The sequence below is a fragment of the Manis javanica genome, chromosome 12, assembly GCF_040802235.1.
Source record: "Manis javanica isolate MJ-LG chromosome 12, MJ_LKY, whole genome shotgun sequence".
Taxonomy (NCBI): Eukaryota; Metazoa; Chordata; class Mammalia; order Pholidota; family Manidae; genus Manis; species Manis javanica.
The window spans coordinates 52,336,524-52,353,006 of record NC_133167.1 but is presented as its reverse complement, the minus strand read 5'-3'; the positions used below and the strand labels follow the sequence as shown (position 1 = coordinate 52,353,006).

The following is a 16,483-nucleotide window of genomic DNA, read 5'->3' as shown; positions in this document are numbered from 1 at the left end:
GGATGACTTATTAATTCAGTCTTTCTCTGCTGTTGATTCGGTCCTTTCTCTGGTGTTGAGATTTTGCTTTGAACCAAGTTCCTTTGACATTTCAAATTTGTTTGTGGTGCCCTCTAGTGCCCAGAAGCTCTATAGTCTGGAGCTGCTCAGCCCCTGGAGCAATGTTGGGGGTCGCAGGGGAGCAGTGCTGGTGCCTGGGGGGAGGAAAGAGTTGTTTCCTGCTTCCTGGCTGCCATGCCTGTCTCTACTACCAGAACCAGTGGGCCAAATTCACAGGTCTAAGTCTCTGTGCTTTGTGTTTGTAGCTTCTGTAGGCGGTGCTTCCCTCTGGCTGGCCTGGTGCCAGGAAAGCAGCTGCTGGTTTGTAAGCCAGGTGCAGACTAGCCAGGAGGGAGGCACAGCAGGGTACATATCATGGTGGAGGGCCTTGGAGCTGCATAGCCAGCCAGGGGGATGCAGCACCTGAAGACTGTTTGCTGGGCAGAGTGCATCTGGACATTTTGTCTACCTGTCCTTTCTCCTGAGCATTAAGCTTTGTGCAATCTTTTCTCCTTTAGCAGCCCTCTCACTTTTAGGAAGTCTCTCAAACTGCCCACCCAGATCAGCCAGATATGAATTCCTGTTTTCCACAAGCAGCTGGAATCTCTCTCTCTCCAGGTATTCTGCCTGTATTTGCTTTCCAACCCCACTAATCACCAGAGCACCGTGCAATGTAGGGTTGTGCTCCCAGAGCAGATCTCCAGGGCTGGGTCTTCAGCAGTTCCAGGCCTCCACTCCCTCCTCACTCTGTTTCTTTTCTTCCCGCCTGTGAGCTGGGGTCAGGGAAGGGCTTTGGTCCTGCCAGGTCACTATTTTGCTATGTTACCCTGTTCCATGAGGTCCGCTTTTTTCTCCAGGTGTATGCAGTCTTGTCCAGCTTTCTTTCCTCTTGCTCTTTCAGGATTAGTTGTATTAATTTTATTTTTCTATTTTATGTAGTTTTAGGAGGAGGTCTCTGTCTCACCTCTCATGCCACCATCCTCAAGGCATCCTTTTTTATAGGTAAGTTTAGTAGTACCAAATGAAAAAGAATCAAAAAGAATTTGAGAGAGTGACCTGGGTGGCCAGAGAGATCTTAACCAAGGTAATGTGGTTTGAGCAGAGTTTTGAAGCATGGAAGTGGAAAGGGTGGGGTTCAAGTAATTGATATATTAGCAAAGGTTATCTAGAATGCATAAAATGAGTTTGAATTACTATGTATATGATGAAGGAATGTCTTTAAGAACCCAGTTCTTTAGCTTGCACACTTTGCTAATAAGAGCCTAAACAAAAGAGGGCATAGAAGTAAAACAATCTTGAAGTGATTTGGAAGTTGGGAGTTGCTGTCAGTGATAAACCATTGACAAAAAAATGGACAGCTTCTCAGACTTGAAGTACATTATTTTTCCTCTTAAGAATATTAAGCTGAATTTCAGGAACATTGAAAACATGCATTACATCAGTGAGACTATTTGCTCAGCTGGCCATCTTCAACTTTTTAAAACTTCATATTTTTAGAGCAATTTTAGGTTTACAACATACTTCAGCTTTCTTTAGAGGAAAATAATGCTGTCAAGTGCATGTAAAATCATGTAAAAAAAAAGTATGTTTGGGGGATCCCTGCGGTGATGATGTGCTGACCACTCTCCCCCACTGTCCAAATGGCGTGGTGCTAGTGGAAGAATAAAACAAAACTGAAGCATAGGTTCTCCTTTTCTCTCTTTTCCTTTCCTAAAAAGGGAGAATTGTTAGCACTTACAGAAGTGGGAAGAGGTAACATTCTAGCTTATAATTAAGGATGTGGATCTGTCTTATAGTAAGTTATGTATGGCTGATTGTTAGAATCCTTTATAAATAATGAAAGCATTTTATTAGCACTTTTCTGGCTGTATCTTAAAAGTACAAAGTTAAGATGTTACATCTAATTAATAGTTCCTATGCAGTTTAAAAAAGTTTTTCAATTTATTACTATTAAGTCAGGCCCTTTACCTTGTTTTCTTTGTTCTCATTTTCACAACTGAGGTTTTCCTCTTTGAATAAGTAATAGCTTGCATACAGAATGTCTCATACAGTGCACTCAGCAATAAATTAGAAATACACTCAAACATATCAAATATCAGGGTCCATTTCCTTTGGGGTCTTTTTGAATATCTCAAAAGAGACGGAAAAGCTAAGTTAGTGATTAGCTTACTTGCTCACTTGGTTCACACAATAGAAGTATGTTGGATACCCACCTTTTATAAGGTTCTGAGCTTAGGAAGATGGATGTATAGAGAATGAATAAGCATATTCTAAGGAAAGCTAATAAATACATTGTTTAAACCTCTGAAAGAGTTAACACATTTGGGAATTAGATTGTCTCTTTTTTTGGCAATTTTTGAAAAATCCAAAGGGTTCTTTAAGTGGAGAGAAAAGCACAGTAAATGAAAGAATTGAAATGCATATGAATAATAGCTTTTGAAGAGCAGACTTAATGTCTTAGAAATGGAACTGAAAAAAGAATGTTGCTGTTTTAGAAATAAAAATACTCGTAGTGCTGACAAAACATTTTAAATAACATTTATCCATAGGCTAAAGAGAAGAAAAGTTGAAGGGGCCTTGAGAAGTTACTTTAAATATACTACTAAAATGAGGAAAGCACAACTATAGAGAAGCATGCCTTGTTTAAGTATTTGTGTATTCTTTGGGTTTTAGAAACCATACATTCTATTGTGTTGATGTCCCTATTGATTTAGATTTACAAAAACATCCCTTGAATTAACCTTGATGTCATAAATACACTTTCATGGAATCAATAAAAATGGTATAGCATGACAAGTGTACTTAATTTGGAATTTCAACCTGTATGACATCAACAACAAAAAAAATGTTTTAAAGCAATTAGAGATTATGTTTTATACAAAATTATTTCCTGCTCTTAATTCTGTGCAAAAATTTCTTAGTTTTCCTACAAGAGCAATTTGCCAGTGTAACAAACTACAACTAAACTTCTTTACAATTTTATGCCTCTTAAAAATAGTTCCAAGTGTCATACATTTGGCTTCATGAAATATGGAAATAAATGCTACTCCTTGTTCACAAATAGGCACATTGTAATAGAATACCTGTTTTTTTCCAGTGTAACAGTTATTCATGAGTGTTGTTGTTAAATAATAGGGGCAAAATATCACTACAGGCCCATTTTCAGAAAACAAAGCACTAATCACTAGAAAAGATATCAAAATGTTTTAAACAAAAGGGCCAATAGATAAGAGGCTCAAGGAGTCACTGACCCGACAAGGATGTACATAGGTCTAGGGATTAAGGCTAAAAACTGGGTTCAAATCTCCGTTACATACAACTGGGATGGTGAATATAGTGTCTCTTCCATAGAGCTGTTAGTATGAATGTAAATGTACTTAATACTTGGCACAGTTAAACAAGGTTTGTGGTGGTGGTGGTGGTGGTGGTAATGGGTAGAAAAAGGGTAACAGGTAGATGAGGTTTGGCAAAGTAAGAATTATATGAAAGAAAATATGAATTGTAGATCCAAGCCTGAATTTTTCATCTTCATTGTGTTCTTTCAAACAGTAGAACCAGGGACTGGCAAAGGACAAACTCTCCTATTACGTGAAGGGGTAAGCATTACTGCATTTCAATTTTCAACAAAGAAATTTTGTTGGTGTCTTGCCAATGGATTTCAGCCCCAGGCAAGTTCACTATAGATTCAATGTGACCAAAGAAATTCACAGCAAAACATTCTTGGGGTGAAAGGTTTCTACCCAACTTTATTTCCAGGTGGCAGGTCAGTCACTAGAATCCCATTCACTCAGAGTGAGTCTGCATGCAGCAAGCTAGTCTCTGTCCCTGGGCCCCTCTCTCCGCACAGCCATCCTCTGGGCCTCTCTGCACAGTTGTCCTGCACAGCTGTCCTCTGGGCCTCTGTCCTCGGCGTTGCCACCACTCCAGCCTCTGCTCTGCTCTCCTGCAATCTTGCAGCCCTGCCACAGTGTCACACCCAGAGCACTGGGTGGAGCTCTTTATATAGCCTCTACAGCCATGTATTGCCCACAGGTGTGCAGTGAGCTAGTCAACCAGGACCAGATGATAATCCTGACCACAGGAACTCTCATTTTATCCACAGTTGGAACAAGAAATTCTGCTCATGGAATACTATGGAGAGCAATCCTTCTCAATTTTTAAAATGTAAGGAATCAGATCACCTGAGATTCTGTACAAATGAAGGTTCTGATTGAGTAGGTCTGATTGAATAGGCTGCTTTCTGGGGTCCAGTTTTCTGCATTTCTAGAAGCTCTCAGGTGAGGTTGATGCTCATAGTCCATGAACTGCAGCAAGGATTTAGTTTAATAGGTTTTACTACTGGTCTGCCAGGTACTCAAAGGGAGAAATATGTTAAGCTGGAAAAGATTTTATTGGCAAGGAGATACCCTCTTAGAGGCCCTTTTCAGGAAGCTTTTCATTACAACCCAAAGTTCAAACCCAAGAACAAATAGGACACACCACACAGAAAATAGGAGGGTAACCATGAGGGGAGCTAGCTAAGGCCTCCTGGAAATGTATAAGGTCAATAGGGGCCTATGTGGCAGCAATAACAGCATGAACAAAGAGCTATCTTGCTCTTACTAATTAGTCTTTACACTGTGTTGACTGACTTTGAGAAAATACAAAGATAGTTTGTGGGCTTCTAGAGTCAACCAGTCAAGATCCAGAATGACACCCCAAAAGGAAAGAACTAGCTCTAGAGATACAACAGAAAGAAGAGATCAACTCTACGTATGGTATTTGTTCCAGACATTGGTGTTTGGAGAAGTTTACCGTTCCTTCTGATAAGGGATTAGTGATGAAAAACAAATTATACCTGTGTCAAGTGCATTACAATGTTATTTGTGTTCTAGAGTTAATTGTTTAGTAAATTAATTCACATATGATTAATGGTTTTGTTTTGATTACTGTCTCACCAATGGGTTTCAGCTCCCGGTAAGTTCACTATGGATTCAGTGAGACCTAGGAGTGACAGTGGAACATTCTTGGGGTGAAAGGGTTTATTATCCGGCTTGTTTTCCTGGCAATAGGTCAAGCACTAGAATTATATCCACATCCAACAGTCTGCAGGTCTGTAATCCACCTCCATCTCTGTCTCCTCCCAGAGCACTTTATATAGTGACTCAGTCAATAATAGCTTATTGCCTACCGGTGTGAAAGCAGTAGCCTAGCAGTTGGCCAATTACATCGTCAAGTAGTTTAGGTTCACATGAAGATCCTGGCCTAGGAATTTCCATTTTTCCTACAGTAACTCTCAAATATTTCCTTTTATTATTTTTGTAGTCCCACAATAAAAAAGAAAATCTCTTGAAGTATTGTATTTAGACAGATTTTAGGTGATCTGATGAATCAGTTCAAAAACTATCACAATCCTGTGCCTGGACAGAAATTACTCTTGATTGAATCATGGAATCATCAGATAAATCTCAGTTATGAATGTTCTTATTTGTGTTTGGTTAGAATTTATACTTTTATTAACCTTTGGAGATATGTAAAATAAGCTTTTCATATAAACATTCAAATAAAAATGTAATTGTTTTCCAAGATCTCACCAGCCTTTAAGGAAAAATGAAATTGCATTAATGGTGATAGATATTTAAAAACAATTTTTTCCATCACATGCTGAAGCATATAGTCTTCCAAATCTCATTCATCTATATTGGGGAATCCTCACGAGTTATTCATATATCTTCATAACAGTCCTTACCTATCAGTTCCAAGTTATTTCCTCTTCTCTTGGTCTCTCTGTTGGGACTACTATGCTACCCTGCTCTTCCACTGGAGTTCTTAGCTGGCCAAAGTTATTATGATATATGGAAGTGGGGAGCTTCTCTTTCTGTATCGCCAACTTACCTCATGGGCAGCAAAGCAGCACTGCTTGTAACCCAGCTTTCTCACATGAATTCCTTGTGAGCACTTCCCTGGTGGTTTACACCTTCACTACCATCTCCACGGGGCTCGGCCATGGGTGCAAAGCACTTTACAAGACACTTTGCTGTCCATCCCATCCCTCGTTCTCCTCCAGTGCTGGCAAGCTCTCATTGTTTCTGCCAAACACCCTCTTGCAAATCAACTAATTCAAACTTACCATGGCTGAATCTTTAGCATGAATGCAACATAGGCACAAACTGGTTCCCTTCTATTCTTAGAATGGATACATTTTAATGACAGATGTTGAGCATTCATATTTTTAAATTCTGAAATCTCATCAATCAGATTCACTGGACACACATCAATAAACAACTGTTCAATACAAGGCACGAATGGCAAAAGTTAATTTTTGTATGGCCTTATTTTACTATTTGCTAATTTGGTAATTTTTCCAGCATTTGAGTTAAATTTCACAAAAGATAACTTTTATTTTGGTACATTTATTATTGCTGTGCCTTTTAATTGCTGTATAAGAAACCAAAAGCAGAACACAAACATCACAATTCTGTTAGGTGTAATCCTAAACCATTTCTTAGAGTAGATATTAATTTCCTAGAAGAGTTTTTCCATAGTCTAGCCTGCCTGTAATGCCCTTAATGGGAAAGGGAAGTGAATGAAACAGCCCATCTCTTATGATATTCTGCTTTTTTGGACTCTAGGTACACATTTACAGAAATGATTTGTAGAAAGGCACACAGCAGTGAAAGGAACTTCATCTGTTATCAGAAATTAGTGAGTTATAGAACATAGTTGTACTTATCACTCATGATTTTGGGGCAGTTTTCCAAAATAGGCTGAATTTCCCAAAGGTTTTGGATTTCTGACTACCCCTAGATAAATTACCTATTTTTAGAAATCCAAGTGACAGAATGCTTGGCTTCATAAAAAACAAACCTGAACTCAGTATGGAACATCAGTGAAACTGGTAGCAGCCCATGTACAGTGTGTCTTGGTTTGTGGATTAGTTGATTATAGCAAAACTGGCAGCAAAGCAAGTTTCTTTAAAGGACTTTATTCTTTCCAATTAATAATAAAAATAAAAGGAACAGAGGAAGAGACAGTGGGGGAATCAATAATAGCCTAAATTTAAATCGGTGGGTGAGGAAGGACTTCTACGATGGAAAAGTCCTGATCACAGGTACACATGTAGCAATATGCATTCCTTTAATGGGGTGCTCTCAATTTTAGCATTTCCCTTCTGCTCTTTTCTTTTTTTCTCACCTCTTTCCTTTCAAGACCTAGAAATTATCTCTTTCCTGAGAGATGTCTTGAACGCCACTTCTCTGCTCTGAGAACATTGTTTCCTTCCTCAAACATGTGCATTGTAATATCTGATAGAACTGGATGAAAATCACATTTTGCCAACAAATGTACCCTTTCAGTGTCATTCTAGTCTTAAACACTGAGTTTGAGACTTCAGTTTATATAAAACAAGTTATTTTGTCATGTGATCTGGCCTACATGTTTGAGTCTGCAGTGGTTTGCTAAAAACCGAAGACATCTACGTTCACTTCTTACAAGAAAAAAAACAGCTGCTAAAAATATACATAACTGAAGGAAGTAGAAGAACATAAGCATTAAGAGGTCCAATCTAGAGACAGATAGATAGAGGTTCCAGGCTTAGGTCTGCCTATTTCTTCCTTATTTTAGCCTCACTCTCTTGAGAATAACAATAGCACCTACTTCTTTGGTTTATTAAGGGAGATTAATAAGGTATAATAATATATGGATATTTAACATACTACCTAGCATATGGTAAGAGCCCAATAAATATTGGCTCTTGGCAAGAGGTAGTAATAATGACAGTACTAATAAAATAGAAAGCAAAAATACATAGCAGGGCAGTAAAATAACAAGATGAATACTGTTTTGATTATCTGAGCCCTATATGAATGAAAACACAGTTGCTATTATTCCAACTTTATACTTGAACAAACCACTATCAAGATTTTGTGAATTTGTCCTGCCTAAGCTTTATTAATTCAGGAAAAGCTCGATGTTAGGTACATTTTTCAGAAGTTTATCTTCTCTGTTATTTTAATATACTTAATTGGCACCACATAAATGATTAATTAGGATAATTGCCAATAATGAGATACTTTAGCCTGTATCATTTATTGAAAGGATTTGGGGGCTTCATAAAACTGGAATCCTTCATTGTAGCTATTTGTAGTCCTTTTTTGTTTTTACAAAAATACCCAACAACATTGTACAGCATAATCCTCCTGTTTCTCATTTTTCAAAATGAATTAATGAACAACTGAGTTGAGATTTTAAAACTTCTCTAAGAATAGCGATTCTGAGCTGGGCAAGTGCGATTACCAGAATATGTGTTGTGTGTGTGTGTGTACTTACGCACATATGCACAGGCATGTTGTTTTTATTCAGTTTTATAGTTTTCTATTTGGAGACATATTCCTTTGAAATACAAACCATAGAAAACACAGCCTTTTAAAAATTTTCTAAACTGGTGGGGTAAAAAACTTTGAGAAACACTAACAAACTAAGTCAATTTATTATCAACATAGAAATATTAAAAGTGAAATGTACTGTATCCAGAGTGCATTATATTTTTAAAGGTTCTACTATTCCAAATATATTGAGTTCTAGTTGATATATAACAGTCAAGTAATTTTCAAATTGATACAATTCTGAAAGACATACAATCTTAAGTTAAATAAATATTCAACTGGTAGAAATTGCAAATAATTTCAACAATAATTTTTAAGTCCTTACAATGGAACAGTCAGCATCTTCTCTCTCAAGGGAAGAATTTACAGCTCTGGGCCACAAGGATTGCTAAGGGAGCAACGCTTACTTAACCATGACTTGTGTATCTTAGAGACTGAAAATCAGGAAGTGTGGACATCAGTATTTCATGACCTTGACATTTCATTACACACAAGAAAAAGAAGAGGCACTTTCGAGAAGTTATGGCCACTGCCAACTTCCTGGTTTCTTCGTCCAACAAGGAACATTTAAACATCTCCAAAATATTCTGGTAAAATGCTAGGAAAACATCACGTATGCAGCAGATACTTCTTCCCAGCCCATCTATTTTTATGGTTCCTGGTGTGAAACTTTATAGTTATTTCTCAAAAATTACGGTGATCTATAAAAATAACTGTAAAGAAAACCTCCACAATATCTGTAGTAACCCCTGGTTTGGTGCTTATGTAATTATTAAAATACATATTTGGTTTCTCCTGGAGAAGAAATGTGTGAACAGTTTTGTATTCTTGAGCCCACCTTTACAGATTCTAAACACATAAAAATATATTTATAGACTGTGTCATATGTCATTTCTTTCCCTTAAAAGGAATTTTACATGCAAAGATTATGTCATTTGAAACATTAGCCATTTCAAATTTCTTCTTACATTTTTCCCTTTCTGGAATAGTTAAGTAAAAGCCCCACCAAGTTCCAGTTTCATTTACCAAATATTGTCTTTTATGCCAGGCATCTTCCTACTTAACATGTCCCGAGAATCTAACTCCTTCATATCTAATCATCGCCACTGCTAGATCTTAGTTTAGGCCCTCCTCTTGCCTGAGCTATGGCACTGTTTCTCACTGGGTCTGTCTGCTTACAGTAGTTCATCTGTGGTCCATATTCCTCTATATTGTCGGAGTAATTGTTCTAAATATAAATGTGATTCTGTCACCGCTTCAACCCTGTTGTCAAGTCTTACAGTGGCTCCCCGTTGTTTTGGAGTTAAAGTACAAATGCATCTCTTTTTTGTGTCTCCAAACCTCATTTCTTGAGAGCACTCAGTGTGCAGCTGTACCCAGCTACACTGCTCCATCCTTCCCTGTTTGCACCTTCTGTTCTCCCTGCTTGCAAGTCATTTCCCTTTACTCCAGTGCCACACATTTAAAGCATCTCTTCCTCCAAGAAGCCTCCATTATCCACCAAGCAGAGATCCCTACTTTTTCTGTGTTCCCACCTTATCTTGCATATACCTTTATGTATGTTTGCATCAGCTTTATTGAAATATAATTCACACACCATACAATTCACCAATTTAACATGTACAGTCCCATGGGTTTTAGTATATTCACAGTGATAAAACCATCATCACAATTAATTTTGGAACATTTTTATTACCCTCAAAAACACCCAGTACCCATTACCAGTCACTCCCCATTTCTCCCCAGTCCACCCCCATCCTAGGCAATTACTAATCTACTTTGTCTCTATAAATTGCTTATTCAGGACATTTCATATAAATGAAATAATACAATATGTAAGCTTGTGTGACAGGCTTCTTTCTTTTAACATTTCATTTTAAAGTTCATCCATGTTGTAGCATGTATCAGTACTTCATTTTTATTGTTGAAAAATATTTAATTGTATGTACATTTTGTTTATCCATTCATTTGATGGACATTTGGGTTGTTCTCATCTTTTTTCTACTATGAATAATGATGCTAAGAATTTTCATGTGACAATTTTTGTATGGACATATATTTTTATTTCTCTTGAGAATTGGATTTTCTGGGGCGTATGGTAAATCTATGTCTAACCTTTTGAGAAACTGCTAGATTGTTTTCCAAAGTGGCTAGTTAAACACAGAGTTACCAAAGGTTAAATAGAGTTACTATATGAAACTTTTTACATCCCTATAGTCAGTGTATGGGGGTTCCAGTTTCTCCATATCCTTGACAAAGTTGTAATTGTCTGTCTTTTTTTTATTCTAGCTATCCTAGTGAGTGGGTAGTAATATTTCATTGTGGTCTGATGGGCATTTCCCTGAATAGTATTCAGCATCTTTTAATGTGCTTACTGGCCATTTGTGTATCTTCTTTGGAGAAATGTCTATTTAGATCCTTTGACCACTTTAAAAATTAAGTCATGTGTCTCTTCACTATTGAGTTGTAAGAGTTCTTAATATATTCTGAATGAATCTCTTATCATATATATGGTTTGAAAAACTTTCCTCTTATTTTGTGTGCTGTCTTTTCATTTCCTTGATGGTGTCCTTGAAGCACAAGGGTTTTTAAAGTTGAATGAAGTCCAGTTGATCTTTTTTCTTGCACTGATTGTGCTTTCTATGTCAATTATTCAAGAAACCATTGCATAATTGAAGGTCATGAAGATTTACTTGTCTGTTGTTTTCTAAGAGTTTTATCATGTAACCCTTATATTTAGACCTTTATGGATTTTGAGTTTTAATTTTTGTATATAATGTAAGCATGCACCTGCATTAATTTTCATGTGGATATAGTACATACCTTATATTTTTTTCATTTGTCTTCCTATTGGGTATTTAATTGTTTAGCATGTGCTTTTCATACTACACTAACATGCCAAATTTACCATAGTATGCCTAGCACTTTGCTTGGCATGTAGTAGAAGTTCAATAAATACTTGTAAAATAGAATTTAAGGATGGAAAATCATCACCATTTTTTTCTCATTACTAAAAAACAGTAAGTTACTTTGACTGAAATATGCAAATTTATTCAATCTTTAAGACAGATATTTTATAAGAATCTGTCGATTTTAGATGGACATCAAAAGATTCCCAAACTGGATTAGATCTCTAAGCTATCTAGACAGATTTTGTTTACTTTCAGAGGAACAAGAGCTGTATTGTGAAGTGTTTGATTCTTCTCCACAGTTTTAGCATTAGTGACAAGGAATATGCCCCCCACCACTATTAATTTCCTCATGCAATTATCTTTTACTTAGTAGAGCAGAATGTATTTTCTAAAGATGGGTCCAACAGTATCTCCTGCCTCACATACTCTTCTAAAACTTTGCCACTTCCCCATCAAGAGCTGGAGTCTATATCTCTTCCCCTTGCAACTGGTTACAACTTTTTGACTGCTTTGAAAAATAGAGCGTAGTAGAAGTAATAACCTGTGACTTTCAAGGCTAGGACATACAAAAATTTCATACACTGACATCTGGTTCTCTTGGGATGCTCAGTCTTAGAAACATGCAGGAAGGCCAAAACACCTGGAAAAAGAGGCCTATGTGGAGAAGAACAGAAGCTTCTGGCTTTTGGCCCTGACTGAATTTCCAGCCAATGAACAGGACCAAATTACTAATGATGGGAATGAGTTATCTTGAATGTGGATTCTCCAGTCGCCATCCATGTCAGATGATGCCATATAGAGTTGAGACCTGTTGGCCCTGCTAAGTCCTGCCCAAGTTGCAGATTCATAAACAAATTAATGACTGTTGTTGCTTTAAACCACTAAGTTTTGAGGATAGTTATGTATCGATAGGTAACTGCTACTGATTTTGGTACCTAGAAATGGGATGCTGCCGTAACATGAATCTACAACTGGTGGCATTAGTTTTGGAAACTAGACTGGGGGAAGAAGTTGAGATGGTGTTGAGGAGACTATTAGTGACAGCCAAAAGGGTCTCAAATAAAGTATAAGAGGAAACACAAAAGGCCTTGAGTAGACTGTCAGCAAAGCTTTAAAGGAAAGAGGAAAATATTATCAGAAGCTGAAATAAAGGGAACCATTGTTAAGTGATGATAGAAAGTTTGTCAACATAGTCGTCCATGATAATGTGGCGAAGAGGAAAGGGACCCTAATAAACTCAACAATCTAGCTAAGGAGATTTAGGCATAATATTCAAATACCACCTGATATTTTTTTTTTCATTGCGTGTAATAAAATGTGAGGAGAGATGAGCTAAAGAATAAACTATTAAATAAAAAAGAGAGAGAACTTGCTGGACTTGAAATGAAATTATTTTTTCATACCCAGATTCTCTAAAACCAATTACTAAATTTAAAAATGGCTTCTGGAAAATACCAAATCTAGGATGAGCCTGTATGCTCGTTGTTAATACCTCAGAAGGATGTAAGATAGTTGAACATAAAACTTCAAACAGAGGAAAGGTCCTTTAAGGATTTTAATGCCTGCTGCCACACCATTTCAGTTAAATAATCGGGCTTCTAAGATTCCTGAGGGTATTCTCCCACAGCAGTTTTAAAAGAAGCCAAACCATACAAAGGTTTATCTTGAAGAGCTTTGCGGGTCTTGCTTTTGTCTAATGGAGTTGGCTATAAATTCATACATAAGAAACACACAAGTATTTTTAATGAATTATATCAGCTTCAAATGAAAGCAAGAGAGACACACTATAAAATGAGGAGAGCTTTTGATCTTCAAATGTTTAGAGGCAGAAGGCAGGCCTCTTTATAACTCACACCACCTTTGCATGCTGCATCGGATTTTTTATTGGCTTGCTTAAATGTTATATTTTCCTTTACATGTATTAAAGTTTCATGTTTCTGTTTTCTAAGAACTTTTTTTTATCTCAAATATTACCGGAATTTGTAAAACAAGATGTGCTCAGTCCACTAATTTAGTAAGTTTTAGAGGCTTCAAATAAATAGTCACACAGACTTTCAGACTGAAAAACACTAGTTTTTTTTGTTTTTCTCTCACAATGTAGTTTCCTCCCACCCCTTACCTACCAACTACAGTCCTTCGATAGCTTATGCTTTCCTTTTATCTATTTTCTGGCTTTCCTCTGTCTTAAAGTTTATGGCCATAACTACATTTAATGCTTCAGAACAGATACGTGCTGCTTTTGTCAGCAGTCGGAACAAGGTTGTATCTTTTGTTTACCACAATATGCTTCTTGATGATCATGGAGATGATATTTGTCTTATTAAATTTTATGTGACTGAAAAATTACTTAAATATTTTTTAGCCATAAATCCCAGGAGATTACATGGTTAACTCCCTCTATTAGAAACAGTTCATGTTTTGTGGGAAATAAAGTAAGAAGCAAATATCACATCAAATGTGGTCAGTAGAAACAGTAAATACTGGCAGAATCCTGTTTGAATAGTGATACAGGATTATTCCAGGTGTTTCCTTTTATTCACTTCAATCATGGTAAGTTTAAGGGAGGTGAATTGAAGTTTAAATCTATCTCAAATAGTTCCCTTTGCATTTTGGCATTCTGGGACTGGAAGCCCACATTGTAGCAGGTACATATTTGGTATTGTCTCAGACTGTGGAAGTATGTCCTGCGCTGTGCAGCATGCATTTGCAGTGTCAACAGCAACTAAGTAAGTACCAGTTGAGCTGCATTCCTTGCAAACAGTCTAATTATGGTGAGCCCAACAACCTTAGTTAGCTCTGGTGATAACTTCCAGAATGAAATGTTCACAGGATGAAATGGAAAACCATCAGCAGCTCATCCTTTTCTCTGTCATCCTTGTTTATGGAAACCTAAAAATGTGCATAAGCTTCCCTTGTTTGTGTCTCCCAAGCTTCTCAGAGACATATATGGGATTTGGCTCGGTGAGTTAGCATTCCTATGCAAGTCCTATATAGATGGCTTTCTACTGTTTGAACAACTAGTCATCTTCTCTGGATTCAAAGTCATTTACTTACAGGGAATCAAACCCAGTTCCCAAATAATTAATTCAAGAGCTAGTCTTGAATGATAATGGAATCTCACTTTTTAGTTGTCATTTGATTAGTCCAGTTTTGTACAGTTGGACAGACATGTCAGTCAGATCTTTATTCCTGATTTACTTTGGCAGGATAAATTTTTGTATTAATTTATGCTTATTTCTTAAGTATTTTTCTCACTCCAAGTAGAAGACACTAGCCCAGTCTTACAGTCCCTTGTGTCAGGGTGTGGTGCAAGGCTGAGACTCAAACACTAAAGAAGAGGCTGTTGTTCTGGAACTTGTACTAGAAAGGGCACCACTGTGGCCTCATCTTTTGACTGTTCAGGGTAAAACGCAACATCACCACAAGATAGCAACCATAGCTTTTCCAAGGCAGTGTCTCTGCAGAAGTGGGTATGGTGCCAGGTTGAGTGTTCTCAGCCCAGACACCCACTGTTAGGCCCTGATGACTTATATAGAACATGGGCTTTTATAGATGGACTTCCTGTAGAAAGACCACATACTATTTGTTTAAGATTAATCTCAGAAAGAAGAGGGGACAAATTTGTAACTTCAAAGTTCATGTAAAAGTAAACAACCTAATGGGACTTCCTATTGGCAGGTGTCTTGCCAATGGATTTCAGCTCCGGGCAAGTTCACTTTGGATTCCATGTGACCAAAGAAATGACAGTAAAACATTCTTGGGGTAAAAGGATTATACCCAACTTTATTTCCATGGTGGCAGATCAATCACTAAAATCTCCTCTGCTCAGAGTGAGTCTGCATGCAGAAAGCTGGTCTCTGCCTCTGGACCTCTCAGCCTGCACAGCCATCCTCTGGGCCTCTGTCCTCCGTGCTGTCACCACTTCAGCCTCTGCTCTGCTCTCCTGCAGCCTTGCAGCTGTGCCACCATGTCACCCAGAGCACTGGGCAGGGTTCTTTATATAGAGTCAATAATGACACATTCCCCACAGATGTGTAGTGAGCTAGCCAACCAGGGTCAGGTGAGAATCCTGGCCACAGGAACCTTCACTTTATCCACACTCCACCCCTCCAGGATTCCTGCCTCTCAGTCTATGTGCCCTCAATCCTCTGCAATGGTCCCTGTGCAAGGAAGCTGGAACATTGTAACCAAATTCCATAATCTACGACAATATACAAATAACAAAAATTACAACAGATTATAATAACCCTCAAGCCTGAGGAGATCCATTGAGTGGTCATCTTGGTTTTATTCAAACCAGTTCTTCTCAAATGAGCTAACCAAAAGAACCATGGTGGGCCTTACAATACCCACCTTCTCCAGCCTCCCCAGCAAAAAGTCTTGCAGACACACAGGCAGATCTTGTTGCTTTATCTCTGCCTTCAGCTTCGTCCTCAGCAGCTGGAACCGGCCACTCTGGTCCCAATTGCTGCCACAGCTCCAGTCATCCAATTTCTTTCTGTCTGCTTCTGCCTTTTCAAACCAATGCACATTGGGGCCCTTTACATTCTTCCTTTGAGAAGCAGAGCGTACTTCCTTTTTTGCTTGAGTCTGAGGATAGAAGCAAGGCATGGAGGGCTGCACGACCTGAGGAGGGGGCTGCACCTCTCCTGGAAGAACCCATGGTTGCCAAGTCCTTCTGGCTCTCCACCAGCCCTCAACCAGGTGGGGTCTCAACTGAGGAGGGGCTAATGCCTCCGGCACCTGCAGGGCCTCCACCGCCACCTGTTCATCAAACCTCCACTCCTCCATTTCTGGGGCTGACGGCTCCACTACATCCTTCGCCTGCCCCACGGCACCTGGAAGCCTGCTCTCTACTGCTGCTCCTTCTTGGGCCATTGCTCCTTCTTATTCTGTTCTTCTTTGGCCACCACAACATCCTTTACTATTTCCACAGCACTTCGTAGTGATGCCATTTCAGTCAGCAACAAATATTCTTTCTCGGAGTGGACCCCAGTCCTCCACCCCTTCCAGTACCACATGCCCACTGGGGACACTCGAGTGTCTCCCCATCCATAGGTGCAGCCAGCTTAAACACTCCTCCCATGAGGGCAGCCTATCCTTTTTCCTTAGTCAACAATAAACCCTGCTGATGTTGCCAATTGTCTTGCCAATGGATTTCAGCCCTGG

At 38.4% G+C, this 16,483-nt stretch overlaps 1 long non-coding RNA gene across 1 annotated transcript; it reads left to right on the top strand.

Annotated features, from left to right (window-relative positions):
• Window positions 1-958: 958 nt before the first annotated feature.
• Window positions 959-8,282, top strand: LOC108397011 (uncharacterized). The gene is made up of 3 exons (XR_001853083.3): window positions 959-1,041; window positions 3,589-3,635; window positions 4,142-8,282. It is a non-coding gene; the product is annotated as an uncharacterized lncRNA (long non-coding RNA).
• The last annotated feature ends 8,201 nt before the right edge of the window (window positions 8,283-16,483 follow it).